The 13122-nt window shown below is 43.9% G+C and overlaps 1 non-coding gene across 1 annotated transcript; it reads right to left on the bottom strand.

The window, feature by feature from the left end:
• Window positions 1-11671: 11671 nt before the first annotated feature.
• Window positions 11672-11774, bottom strand: LOC119471760. Its single transcript, XR_005200845.1, has one exon. It is a non-coding gene; the product is annotated as a U6 spliceosomal RNA (small nuclear RNA).
• Between the last annotated feature and the right edge of the window lie 1348 nt (window positions 11775-13122).

Here is a 13122-nt window from a genome sequence, read left to right as displayed (position 1 = left end):
GCGGCCGAGGGCGGCAGTGGCCTCCTCGTGGGGTGCGCCTGCCACCTAGTGGTGGAGGTGAAGCGGTGCTGCTATCTGAAATCGACTTGAAGTATTCCTTCGCCATCTGCCTCTGGCCTGGTAATTCACAGTGAACTGGAAATTAGAAAATCGAATTTCACACTTTGCTGATAAATGAAATAGTATTTATAAGCAATAATATTCACTGCAATTTCAGAATGTCAAATAATTAAGACTACTAGCTTTTAAATAATTTAAGATTCATGTAGTCATGTATGCATCTTACCATCAAATATTGATTATATTTATCTATTATATACCAGACATTGTTTTAGGCTAGGCATTGGGAATAAAGAGAACTATACGATTTATGTGCAAAACCAGGCAACTAAACCAGCAAGTCCAATCCAAACTCTTCAATACCTCCATGTCTGTGCCGTGCAATTAAGGATACAAGGGAGAGGCTTGGCAACACGGGAAAACCTTCCTACAAACAAGCAAACAAACAAACAAAAACCAAAAACCGAAAAACAAACAAAAAAATCAGGTAGACATGGTAATGCGCATGTGTAGTTCCAGCTACTTGTGGGGCTGAGGTGGGAGAATAGTCTGAGCCCAGGAGGTTGAGGCTGCAGTGAGATGAGATGGCACCACCACACCCCAGCCTGGGTGACAGAGCAAGACCTTGTCAAAAAAAAGCAAGAAAGGAAGGAGGGAAGAAAGGAAGGAAGGAAGGAAGGAAGGAAGGAAGGAAGGAAGGAAAGAAAGAAAACACAAAGGAAGATTGGCATAGGGTGGTGATTGGAGAGGCTTCCTCAAAAAGTTAATGGTTGGTCTCAGCATTTAGGGAGGTCAAAGTGGGTGGATCAGTTGAGCTCAGAAGATTGAAACCAGCTTGGCCAACATGGTGAAACCCCAACTCTACAAAAAATACAAAAATTAGCTGGGTATGGTGGCACACGCCTGTAGTCCTAGCTACTTGGGAAGTTGAGGCAGGAGAATCACTTGAACTCAGGAGGCAAAGGTTGCAGTGAGCAGAGATCCCACCACTACACTCCAATCAGGACAACGAGAGTGAAATCCTGTCTCAAAAAAATAAAAATAAAATAAAAACACCAACTACAACAAAATAAAACAAACAAATGAAGGTTGATGGTTAGGATGAGCCTTGAAGGACATATAGGAGCAAAGAAAAGTGATGGAGGTGATAGAGGTGGTGGTGATTGTGGTAGAAGCAGAGGTGATGATGAAAATGAAGGTGGTGGTGGAAGTGGAGGTGATGGTGGAGATGGTGGTGCCGGTGGTGGTGGTAGAAATGGTGATGATGGTGGAGATGGAAGTGGTGGTGGTAGAAGTGGAGGTGACGGTGGAGGTGGTGGTGGTGATGATAGAGGTGATGGTGGAAGTGATGGTGGTGGTGGTAGAAGTGGAGGTGATGGTGGAGATAGTGGTGAAGGCCTTGGAGGGAGTGAAGTTAAAGGCTGGAGGCCATGCAGGCTGTGGTGGTGAAGGTGGAGCTGATAGAGGTAGAAGTGGTGGCAGTGGTGATGAAGCGGTGATGGTGAGGAGAGTTGTGATTATGGTGGTGGTTACAGTGTTGGTGAGTGTACTGATGATAGCACTGTTGTTGGATGTGTTAGCTTTGGTTTTGGTGACGGTGATTAATGTGGAGGTGGTATTGGTAGAGGTGGGTGTGGTCGTGGTGATGATGGTGGAGGTGGTCATGGTGGTGGTGGTAGTGAGGAAGCTGCAGATGGAGATGGAGGTGGAGGTCTGATCTTCAAGTCATCCATCGCTGCTGCTGCTACACAGTTCACTGCTGAGCCTCCACTTGTTCCCATCTTTATAGCTTTTCCAGAGTTGGAGACTCTCATCTCCACTTCAACTCATTTTTAGTCCTCAGAAATCCTTCTACCTCTTCCATACTGCCGCAGGGCATGAAGAATTGCTGAGCAGCCATTGGAGGTGATATTTCTCTAGAGATATAAACAGCTCCCTCTCATAAGGATTTGGTCATTTCCCTAATTCTTTTCTGGAACTGCTCTTGGAGGAAGAAATTTGTTCTTCTCTGCTGTATTTTTTCCAAGACGCGACTGAGGTATTCATCAATATGGGCCTCAGGCCAGGCAGTGGGTTGTAGGGCCTCTGTCTTGGGAAAACACCAATGTCTGTGTTTTCTCTGTTATGTGTTAAGTATGCCTCCGCCCCCAAATTAATATGTTGAAGCCATGACCCCCAATGTGACTGCATTTGTTAAGGAGGTAATTAAGGTTAAGTAAAATTATAAGGGCCCTAATCCAGTAGGATTAGATGAACAAGAGGCACTAGGAGCATGCCTGCACAGAGGAAAGCCACGTGAGGACACAGCCTTACGATTGCTGACTACAAGCTAAGGGGAAGAACTTAGGAGAAACCAATCCTGCTGGCATCTTGGCCTTGGACTTTCAGCCTCCAGAATGGTGAGAAAATAAGTTTCTGTTGTTTACATCACTCAGTCTATGGTATTTTGTTATGATGACTCCAGCAGAATAATGCATACCTTGACTCTCTTTCATTCTCTCAACTCAGGACATCCTTTCCCAGTACTGGGGTGGTGGAGGGGAATGATGTGGATGATGGCGGATGGAGAGAAGACCTTTCTTTTCTTAAGACTTTTTTCTTAGCTCTATCGTCCATGTGACATGTTCTTTCATTCTTTTTAGTGTCTGGGCCAGTCCACCATGGCTTATCAGGAGGCAGGGCCCAAGCACATCTTTGGATTCAACCAGGATGGGTTCTAACTAAGAACATCAGTGAATGCACCCCACAGAAGGGGCCTCATCTGTAGAGGTTGTATTCCAATTACTTGTGATCATTTTTGGTCTGAAATGAACATAGCATTCACTCTTTGGAGCATTGTGGACATTGTATTTGCGAAGGGGAATAATGTCAGGCTCCTTCAAAAAGACAAAGTGGCAGACCAGCATCTTAGGCTCTGGAAAGAACTCAGACCTTGATAAGTTTTCAAAGTGCCATGGGTGTGAGGGCCATGGGTGTCTCTGGTGTCTGTGTCTAACACTGGAAAAGGGTGTCCTGAGTTGAGAGAATGGAAGAGAATCATGTCTTATTCTGGTATGTCTTATTGTGCTGGGGTCATCATAACAAAATACCACAGACTGGGTGATTTAAACAACAGAAATTTATTTTCTCACAATTCTGGAGGCTGGAAGTCCATGGGTGTCAGTGACCACAGAAGGAGCTTGGCCAAGGAAAAAGAGACAGGTAGTGTCAGGCAAAGCTCAGAAAATTGCAGAGAATTGGACTGGGAGGCAGATCATCCCAGCCTGGGGCTAGCTTACTTTTGTACTTGTTGCATGAGACGATTAACATTCTTACTGTTTAAGCTGCCCAAAAGGGTGTTTCTGTAACTTGAGGTGGAAAGAAATGTGTCCAGACTCTCTCAAAACCCTGAATACCACAGTGCATTGGCAGGGAAGGCTTTATATGGCCACAAACAACCATAACACTGGAATATTCCGTTCATCATTCCTTCAGGTCACGGTTTTCTACCGTGGTTAAGTCCCTTTCTGCTGTTTCTCCCCAAAACAAGGATATGCAACACAATTTCTTGAAGATTCCACCATTAGCCATAGACGGCCCTGGCAAATTGTACAAGTAGGTTCTGCCATTTGAAGTTAGTAAGGCATCTTCACTGGGCCTCTGCTGTATCTCTAAGTATATATTGGGACGGGGAAGGGTACGTGAATAATTGCAATTAATAATAATTAATAAGAACAAGTTCCTTTCAATCCGAGTGGCATTTAGGAAAGGCTATGGATTCTTCTCTTATCTGTCCAGAAAGGCTTCCCTGGAGTTGTGGCTATTGACTGATCTTTGTTGTAATATGGTTTTTCTTAAGTCAAATTTATTGAGAAGAAGGCTGTCTTTAAGTCCAATCCAAGGGATAAACAGTTCCTGAAATATAGCAGTTTATCTGTCCACAGTCTTCCTTCTCTTCTAGTCAGTTTAACTTCTCCAGGGCAAGAGATTCTGCCCCTGCCTTCCTGTCTCTAGCACATCAATTCATTCAAAAAATGTTTCCCCACTACCAGGCTCCAGGATGCTTCTGTTGCATGGGAAATCAGAGACACATCGTCTCTGCTCTTCCCGAGCATTCAGACTAGTGAGGAAGGTAAGCATTAAATAGGTTATTATGCCAGTAATTACTCGATAGTGACTAGAAATAACAGGTACAGGAGCTATAAGACTATACCTTGGGAGGACCTGACCTAGTTCATAGAGTATCACGGAGGCTTCCCAGAGTGAACCGTTTCAATAGAGACCTATAAGCTAAGCTCTTGGCATTTGGTGTCCTGTTAGCTGGGGGAGGCTCTGAGTCTGGGTCAGACTGACTTAGAGGGGTACTTGGCAGGAGGTCAGAAAACCAGGCAGGAGTGGCTCAGATGAAACTGAAGTCATAAGCAGGGGCCAGAGCTTGCTGCACCTTGTAGGCTGTGATCAGCCACAATAAAGTCTCTGTCAATGTTAGCTTCCATGTGTGAATGAATGAATGAAGTAGCAGAAATGTGTCCTTCCTTAGGTAGCCTTATGTAGGTTTCAGGATAACAATGCAGTGGTGAAAATGTTCAAACGAGGGTGAAGGAGGAAATATTTCTATGTAAGTCAAGGAGGAGATAGGGATGGACATGGGGAGATTGTACACTTCTTGATGGAGCAGGGACACCCCAGGGTGGAGGTAGTCTGTGTTTGGTGCCTATGGAAGTGATAACCAGGTAGGGTCAGGTCTGCAATTCGCCTCCTTCCCTACCCACCGCCCCCGCAACAAAATCCAATTTCCCTCCTCACTTTCTTAAGATACCAACTTCAATATTAGGATTTCAACCCAGTGGAAACCCATACGCACAACTGGTGAAAGAGAACTCAAATTCTTGTGAGGTCAAGAGTAACTTCAAAGTATTTTGACAGGTTTGGTTCAAGATGACTTGTTATGGTTCAAGAAGGCTGAAGTCGCTGTCTCTCTTCGCAGTGAAGCGTTCCCAGTAGTTGTGGTGAGGGTCTGGGGACTCTGCTCTCAGGAGATGATGCTGTCCACTTCAGAGTGCCTTGAACAGTCTCAGAGACAGACCTCCCTCTGTGCACCAGCCAGGAGGTGCTGTATAGACTTATCCATGGACTATCTCTTTCTTCCTAAGAGTTGCAATTTTGGAGGGGGAGGGGACAGAAATATTTCTATATTTGGTAGAACAGCCTAGGCTGAGATAAGAAAAGGATTCCAAAATTTCAGTGGCTCAACATAGTAGAAATGTATTTCATGCTCTCGTAGTAACCTTTGGCATGTCTTCACCTTGGCAAGGCAGCTCTTTTTTACTTGATTACTCAGGGACACAGGCTCCTTCCATCTGTGGCTCTGCTGTCTCCTAGGGCCTTGCCATTTATTGTCTACACTGAGCTGGCAGAAACAGAAAAGTTGGGTTGGAAGGGAAAATGTTTGGAGGAGCATATGCAGGTCTTTTTGGCCAAGCCTAAAGTGGTATATATCACTTTTTTCCACACTCCATTTGAGGGGACTTAGTCACGTGACCACACTTAACTGTAAGGAATGATGGGAAATGTAGTCTAGCCATGTGCTCAGAGAAGTGATAAGTAGATTTTTGTGGAAAACTAGCAGCTTCTGCCACATTGATGACCCAAATTAATATTCCATAGTCCCCATTTGTATTAGTTATCTATCTATTGCTGTGTAACAAAGTATCCCCCAAATTAGCAGATTAGCACAATAAACATTTGTCAGCTCACGTTGTTTCTGTGAATCAAGAATTTGGGAACAGCTTAGCCAATGTTTTGAGCTCGGGGTCACTCAGGAAGTTGTGGTCAAGACATTGGCCAAGGCTGCAACTCATCTGAAGGCTTTCTTGAGGCTGTGGACATGCTTCCAAGGTAGCTCATTCCTAGCTTCAGTGGGTAGGTTGTTGGCAGGAGACCTCAGTTCCTCCATATGTGAATCTCCTCACAGGGCTGTTTGCATGGCCACACAACATGGCAGCTCGCTTTTCCAGAATGAGTGATCCTAGAAAGAAGTCACAGTATCACTTATCATTAAATCTCAGACGTCACACACCGTCATTTCTGCCACATTCTATTTATCAGAAGCAAGTCCCTAAGTACAGTGTGCACTCAAGGGGAGAAAAGTTAAGGCTCCACTTCTCAGGAGGAGGTTTATCCAAGTGGAAACATGTAAAAATTATCATGTTCTTAGAGAAGCATGTGGTTTTGAGACATAGTTCAGGAAAATGAAATATCAGGAGAAGATGCAGTTGGGAGTTTCCAGGAGCACCACCTAAATGCCTGGCTTGTTTTCCCTTTGCACCTTCTGCTTTCTTGCTCTCTGGACGGTGAGTGCCACTTTTATTGCTGCAGTGGCAGCGCTCTGAGGACAACGAAGAAGGCTTGAGGGTGGAACTGACAGTAAAGACAGTGAAACCAGAAATGAAAGGAACTTGGAGCATTGAGGATACTGTGGAGGACCTTCTACTTCTGGACTAAATGATTAAAAAAAAAAAAGAGAATAATTATCTGATTTAAGCCACTGCAGGTTTTTGTGGGAGGGGAGAGTTTCCGTTACTTACAAACAAGTACGACCAATTCCTAACTGATGCAACTGCTCTGTGTCAGGCAGTCCTGGGCAGTGGGGAAAGAAATTTGTATGAAAAAGTCACCATCCTCAAATGCAACACAGATACATGTTGGGTAGCATAAAACAGAAAAGGGACATCTTCTCACACAAAAGCACTCAAGATTCTAGAAGAAACTCACCAAATAGAATAAAAGCCCCATGGAGCAGTGACCTTGACCTGTGATGTTTATTCCTTTACCTGTTGTACTTAGCACAGAATCCAAGGCATTCACATAGTATGTATTCGATAAATAAAGAGGAAACCAGAGCATAGCTTCCAATTAAAATAAAATGTCTTCTGTAGGGAGACTATGATGATGGAGGACCTCCTGGATTTTTAGTTGGGTTGGAGGACAAAGGCAGCTGGGTAGGGCAGTTAGGCACTGGGCCAGGTGGGGAGCCTCGGCAGACGGAGGCAAGCTGTGGGCACATCTTATGCAGTTGTCTTTGCAATCACTTCCAGAGCACACAGGGCTTATTGTGACTGGGTGTTCACTTTGGCTTGAAAACGCCTCTCCTGAAAGTCAGAATAGCAATTAAGACAAGCTTGGTGAGAGTACTAACCCATTTAATTAATGAGGTTATTTGTTTTGCTGAGAATCTTACTGAGGCCCACGAGGAGGCCTTGCTGCCATGGATTACAACCCCAAAGAATGGAGATTCCTCTGTGTAGCCCCAAAGCCCAAATCCCATCCTGCGATGCCAGTCGCTGGTTTTAATTGACATTCACTTGTCCTTTCACACTAATTTTTCCATGGACCTGATTTAAGCAGTCCTGCCTGGTAAGGTTCTCAAAATGGATTAGACAATTTCAGCCAATGTTTGTAGTGTACTGGACCCCTGTCCAAAGAATAACAATGAAATCAAATGGTTACAATGTCCTGCTTTTTTCCCTCTAAAGTTACAGAGGACACAATCCTGGAAGCTGTCTCCAGCATTCGCCAAGCCAGTGACTTTCACACACTCTTACCTATTTACATCCAGTTTGGAAAGATGACCTTGGTGATAAAGGCCTGTGACAGTGCCCTGCAAGCGTCACTAGGGCCTACAAAAGTAATTAAGATAAAAAAAAAACAAACAAAAAAACTCCCCAAAACTCAGAAAGAAAATATTAACAAAATCTTTTCCAAGGTAACATGAACTCACTGAGTCCACTAAAATACAGTGTGTAGTTACATCATCATATATAAATTATGTCCAATATGGGCATATTTTGATTGCTATGTTTAATACGCTGTGAGGTTGAGTGTCTCCAAACACGAAGATGATCAGTGACTTTGAAAGTCTACTTGTTAAAATGACCTTGAGTCTACTTGCTTCTTGAAATCTAGGTAACGTTATGCTTTGAACTTCCATCGTTCCTATGGAAGTTCAAAGCCCTCCCTATGATTCCTGCAATTTGCTGTGTTTCTGCTTGGGCATGGCTTATAATCACATGGAAGGGATGTTAAGACAAACATGGCTAGGCTGGGCTGAGCCCTCATCAATTCTGATTCAGCAGGTCTGTGGGGAGGCCCAGAACTTGCATTTTCCACAAGCTCTTAGGTGATGCTGGTGCCACTGGCTCTTGGAACACACGTGTGTAACAAGCGCTGCCCTGGAGCAGTGGTTCTCAGGCTGTCTTGGTCCATTTGTGTTGCTATGAAGGAATGTCTGAGGCTAAGTAATTTATAAAGAAAAGAGGTTAATTTGGCTCATGGTTTTGCAGACTATACAAAAATCATGGTGCCAGCACCTGTCTCTGAGGCGGGCCTCGGGCTGCTTCTACTTACGGTGAAAGGGAAAGGGGAGCCAGCATGTGCAGAGATCATGCTGAGATCACAGTGAGAAAGGAAGCAAGAGAGAGGGAGGAGGGAGGTGCCAGGTTCTTTTTAGCAATCAGCTCTGTAGAGTGAGAACTACTTATTTTCACCAAGACTGCACCAAGCCATTCATGAGGAATCCATCCCCATGACCCAAACACTTCCCGCTAGTCCCCACCTCCAACACTGGGTTCAAATTTTAACATGAGGTTTGGAAGGTCAAATAACCAAGCTATGTATACCTTAAAACTTAGCGTCAGAATCACTTGGAGAGCTTAATAAAACGCAGATTGCTGGCTCTCATCCCAGAGTTTCTGACTCAGGAAGTCTGGGGTGGGGCCCCCAAATTTTCATTTCTAACAAGCTTCCAGGTGATGCTGATGCTGCTGTCCCCAGAACCAAACTTTGAGTAATGATTCTTCAGAGGACCCCCGTTTGATCCTCCTCCAGCTGTGCCCTTCCCACAGGGGAGTCTTGGGACCAAGGAACCATCCTCTTCCCCACTAGACCCTATTCTGGGTACTTGAGATCCTTGACCAAATACCCTTGAGCCCACTTCCAGGGCCTGCATGGGGACTATTCATGGGAGGTGGAAGGGGAGTGGATGAAGTTGGATGTACAGGCTGCGATATCCACCCACCTTGGAGATCAGGATGGAGCCAAGGTTGAGAAGAATGGGGGTTGGAATGAGGGCCCAGACATTCCTGTGCAGGTAGAAGCATTTTCCCCATTTAGGACCATCCTGATCAGAGACGAGAAATACGACAATGCGAAACATAGGTTCTCAAGCCATGCACACTTAGTTCAATCTGTGACTCTGAACTCTTTCCCAAGTGACCTCAGGTAAGTTATTCAATCTCTGTGAACATAGTCTCTGCATCTGTAAAATTGGAATAATGTCAAATACCTATCTCATTGGTCTTTTGGCAAGAGTGAATGCAGTAAGGTATATAAGGCATTTGGCATGAGACTTGGAATGTAGTAAATGATTGATATTATTGCTCTTGCTGTTGTTATTATCAGTTGCTGCCTTATTAAGTCCTTGTGATGGGGGGAGCACGTGGTGTTCATCTGTGTCTTCTTCTTGCCTCATGCCAGAGAAATCCAGGCACCCTCTGAGCAGGATTTAGGCTGCTGCTGCTCTCCTGGGGCTACCCTTTGCTCCATCCTGCTCACAGCCCCAGGTCCTATATTGCAGACCATGAATAAAGAGTCCAGAAGATAACATGCCTTTTTGTAAATGGCTAATCTGAATTAGCAACTTCATAGAAAAAAGTACTTTTTTTTTGCTGCTATAATTGGAAGGTTCATGAAGCTATTTGTGGTCTAGATAATGACATCTATGAAAAATAATGCACTCAATTATTTGACCCTTGCTCCTATTTTTCAAGGGTTTAATTTGTATTTTCTTTGCTTTGTGACTACTTTAGATGAAGTGATAAAATATAAGTGCTTTTGTGAGTGCTTAGGCAGCCCCCATGGATGTTGGAGTGTGGGTCCATGTGAATGAGTGCCTGTCATGTAGATAAGAGAATTCCAACCTCTAGCAGCAGCAATAATAATCTAACTTGCACTTTCACCAGGCTGTATGTTGAAAACAGGACCGTCCAACCATACCTCCTACAATGATGAAAGTATCCTCACTCTGTCTTGTCCAAAATGCAGCCACTAGCCATGTGTGCCTATGAGCACTTGGAAGGGGACCAATGGGACCTTAGGTAAAAATGGAATTCTAAATTTTGTTTAATTTTCATTAATTTAAATTTAATCACTTAGCATTAGCAGCTACCATGTCGGGCAATGTGGGTTAAGAAGATACTTGCTGACTTGATCTTTGCTACTTCTCTGAGAGACTAATGGAGAAATGTATCATCTTATTGACAAGGAAACTTTGGAGTGGAAAGGTGGTGTGATTGGTTTAAGATCACAGTGCAGTCATCACACCTGGGTGTGAGGTAGGCAGTCATCTACCCCATCACCACATAACTTGCTTCTTCAGAGCCTGAGGAAGTGTAATTAATACCTGAACTACTAAGAAAAAGATAAACATTCCAATAGAAAAAAATGGAGAGGATAAAAAAGTAACATTCAAAAATTCAAAAGCATTCTTACATACTAGGAGTAGTCAATTAGAAAATGTAGGCTTTGGATACAAAGAAAAGCTGTGAAACTGTCCAGAAGGCCACAAGGGAAGACGTGAATAAACAGAGACACAGTAGGTCAGTTCTACACAAGGTAACTTACAAATGCAGAGCAATTCCATTAAGAACCTTTGGGATATTTCATGGAGTTTTTCAAACTGAAGAAAAAAATGCACCTGGAGAAACGTAAGAGAATTGCCTAGACATTTAAAAATATAAATCAGAGACTTCATTGGCAGGGAAAAACACAACAAAGTTATAATAACTAAAACAATATGGGAATGGTGTGTAAATAGCTTGAAGGACAAATGCAACAGAGCAGGGAGTCCAGAACGAACCCATGTAGGTGTGGGAACTAGGATGTGATAGCAGCAATGCCTCAGGCCAGTGGGAAAAGATAGCAATTCTGTCCTGCACTGTGCTTTATAGTGAAAAATTTGAAAACAATTTCTAAATGTCTCACAATAGAAAATTAATGAAATATCTTTTAAGATTGTGCATTCGCTAGATGACAAACCATTTTAAAACTATGATGTTACTAGATGACAAAATGATAAAATAAACATTATTTATAGACACGTATATGATATACTGTTAAGTGAGCACAAAAACACAGTTTACAAAAGAGTAAAAAGGGCTGGGCACAGTGGCTCATGCCTGTAATCCCAGCACATTGGAAGGCCAAGGTGGGCAGATCACCTGAGATCAGGAGTTCGAGATCAGCCTGGTCAACATGGCGAAATCCCATCTCTACTAAAAAAAAAAAAAAAAAATCCCGTAATCCCAGCTACTCTGGAGGCTGAGGCAGGAGAATTGCTTGAATCCAGGAGGCAGAGGTTTCAGTGAGCCAAGATTGCACCACTGCACTCCAGCCTGGGCAACAGAGTGGGACTTTCTCTCAAAAAACAAAATAAAACAAAATAGTAAAAAGCATTGTATGAGCCATGCTTGCTAAATACATTCACATATATGGATGCTTCTACTTATGAAAGTCACAAATGTACACATCTATCCTGACCCAACTTTTAAACTTTATTTTTATATTTTTGTTTTTTTAAAATATTAAATGCTTCACAAGTTTTTTGTTATCCATGCACAGAGGCCATGCTAATCTCTGTATCATTCCAATTTTAGTATAAGCGCTGCCAAAGTGAGTACACGAGTAAAGGTTTTAGACTAATCTTAACTGAGGTACTAAATAATCGGTAGTTTAAGCCTCTGCTTGGTTGGCTTAAGCATTAAAGCCGCAATCCCAGTCTCTGCTTCAGGGGTCTATCCTTGATGCCGGGGAGCCCATGAGGCTTCCTGAGTCACCTTTGAAGTTGACTACAGTCCTGAAAATGTGGATTTAGGGATCCTCCCTGGGGTGTATTTTTCTCTGGATCGTAACTCTTCCTCATGATCTTTCTTTTTTCCTTGTTCACCACATCAGGTTCTTCCCTGTTCGGTCTAGCAGGCAGAGGTCAGGGAAGTATCACATCGAAATAGATCCAAGGGAAACGGAGTGGCTCTTCTCAAAAATAAGAACATGCAAAACTCTAGAAAAGCCATGGGGAAAAAAAATGCTTTCTCTAAAAGCCTTGAATCTGCATCCTCCACTCTTAGTGGGGAGCCCAGAAAAATCTTCCCAGTCTCTTATTCACCTTTTTTTGAGATGGAGCTTTGCTCTTGATGCCCAGGCTGGAGTGCAATGGCACGACCTCGGCTCACTGCAACCTTCGCCTCCTGGGTTCAAGTAATTCTCCTGCCTCAGTCTCCCGAGTAGCTGGGATTACAGGCATCCACCACCACGCCCAGCTAACTTTTTTTTTTTTTTTGAGATGGAGTCTCACCCTGTCACCAGCCTCGGGTGCAGTGGCGTGATCTTGGCTCACTGCAACCTTGGCCTTTCAGGTTCAAGCAATTCTCCTGCCTCAGCCTCCCAAGTAGCTGGGACTACAGGTGCACGCCACCACGCCCAGCTAATTTTTGTATTTTTAATAGAGACGGGGTTTCACCATGTTGGCCAGGCTGGTCTCGAACTCCTGACCTCAGGTGATCTATCCGCCTTGGCCTCCCAGAGTGCTGGGATTCAGGCGTGAGCCACTGCGACCAGGCTCTTATTCACTCTTTTTATCCTCCCGATAATTTTTGGACTTAATGGGGAAAGTGTGTTGTTTGAACACCATGCTTGGCACATCAGGCTTCACATTCGCAGCCAGTGCCCATCTGGGCCAGTTCTCTCATCACTAGCTCATTTTAGTGTATCCAGATCATGGCAGTTTACCCGGACACATGACTTCTTCTCCCACTCCCTCTCCTCCCCATTCCTGCCTCTGTTTTGGAGGGATGCATGGTGGTAGAACCCTGCTGCTGCTGGATATAGCTAGAACAAATTTCCAAAACAAATTGCTTCTGAAGAGTCCCCCAGCCTGGTGGCTGAGCGAGGAAGAATTAAGTGTCAGCGAAGGAACTAAATTACCACCTACTGCTTCATCCATATAATTAAGTTAATAATTAAAACATG

This window comes from Cebus imitator, unplaced genomic scaffold, assembly GCF_001604975.1.
Source record: "Cebus imitator isolate Cc_AM_T3 unplaced genomic scaffold, Cebus_imitator-1.0 Scaffold72, whole genome shotgun sequence".
Taxonomy (NCBI): domain Eukaryota; kingdom Metazoa; phylum Chordata; class Mammalia; order Primates; family Cebidae; genus Cebus; species Cebus imitator.
Note: the sequence above shows the minus strand (reverse complement) of the source record. Positions and strands in the feature narration are given on the sequence as shown.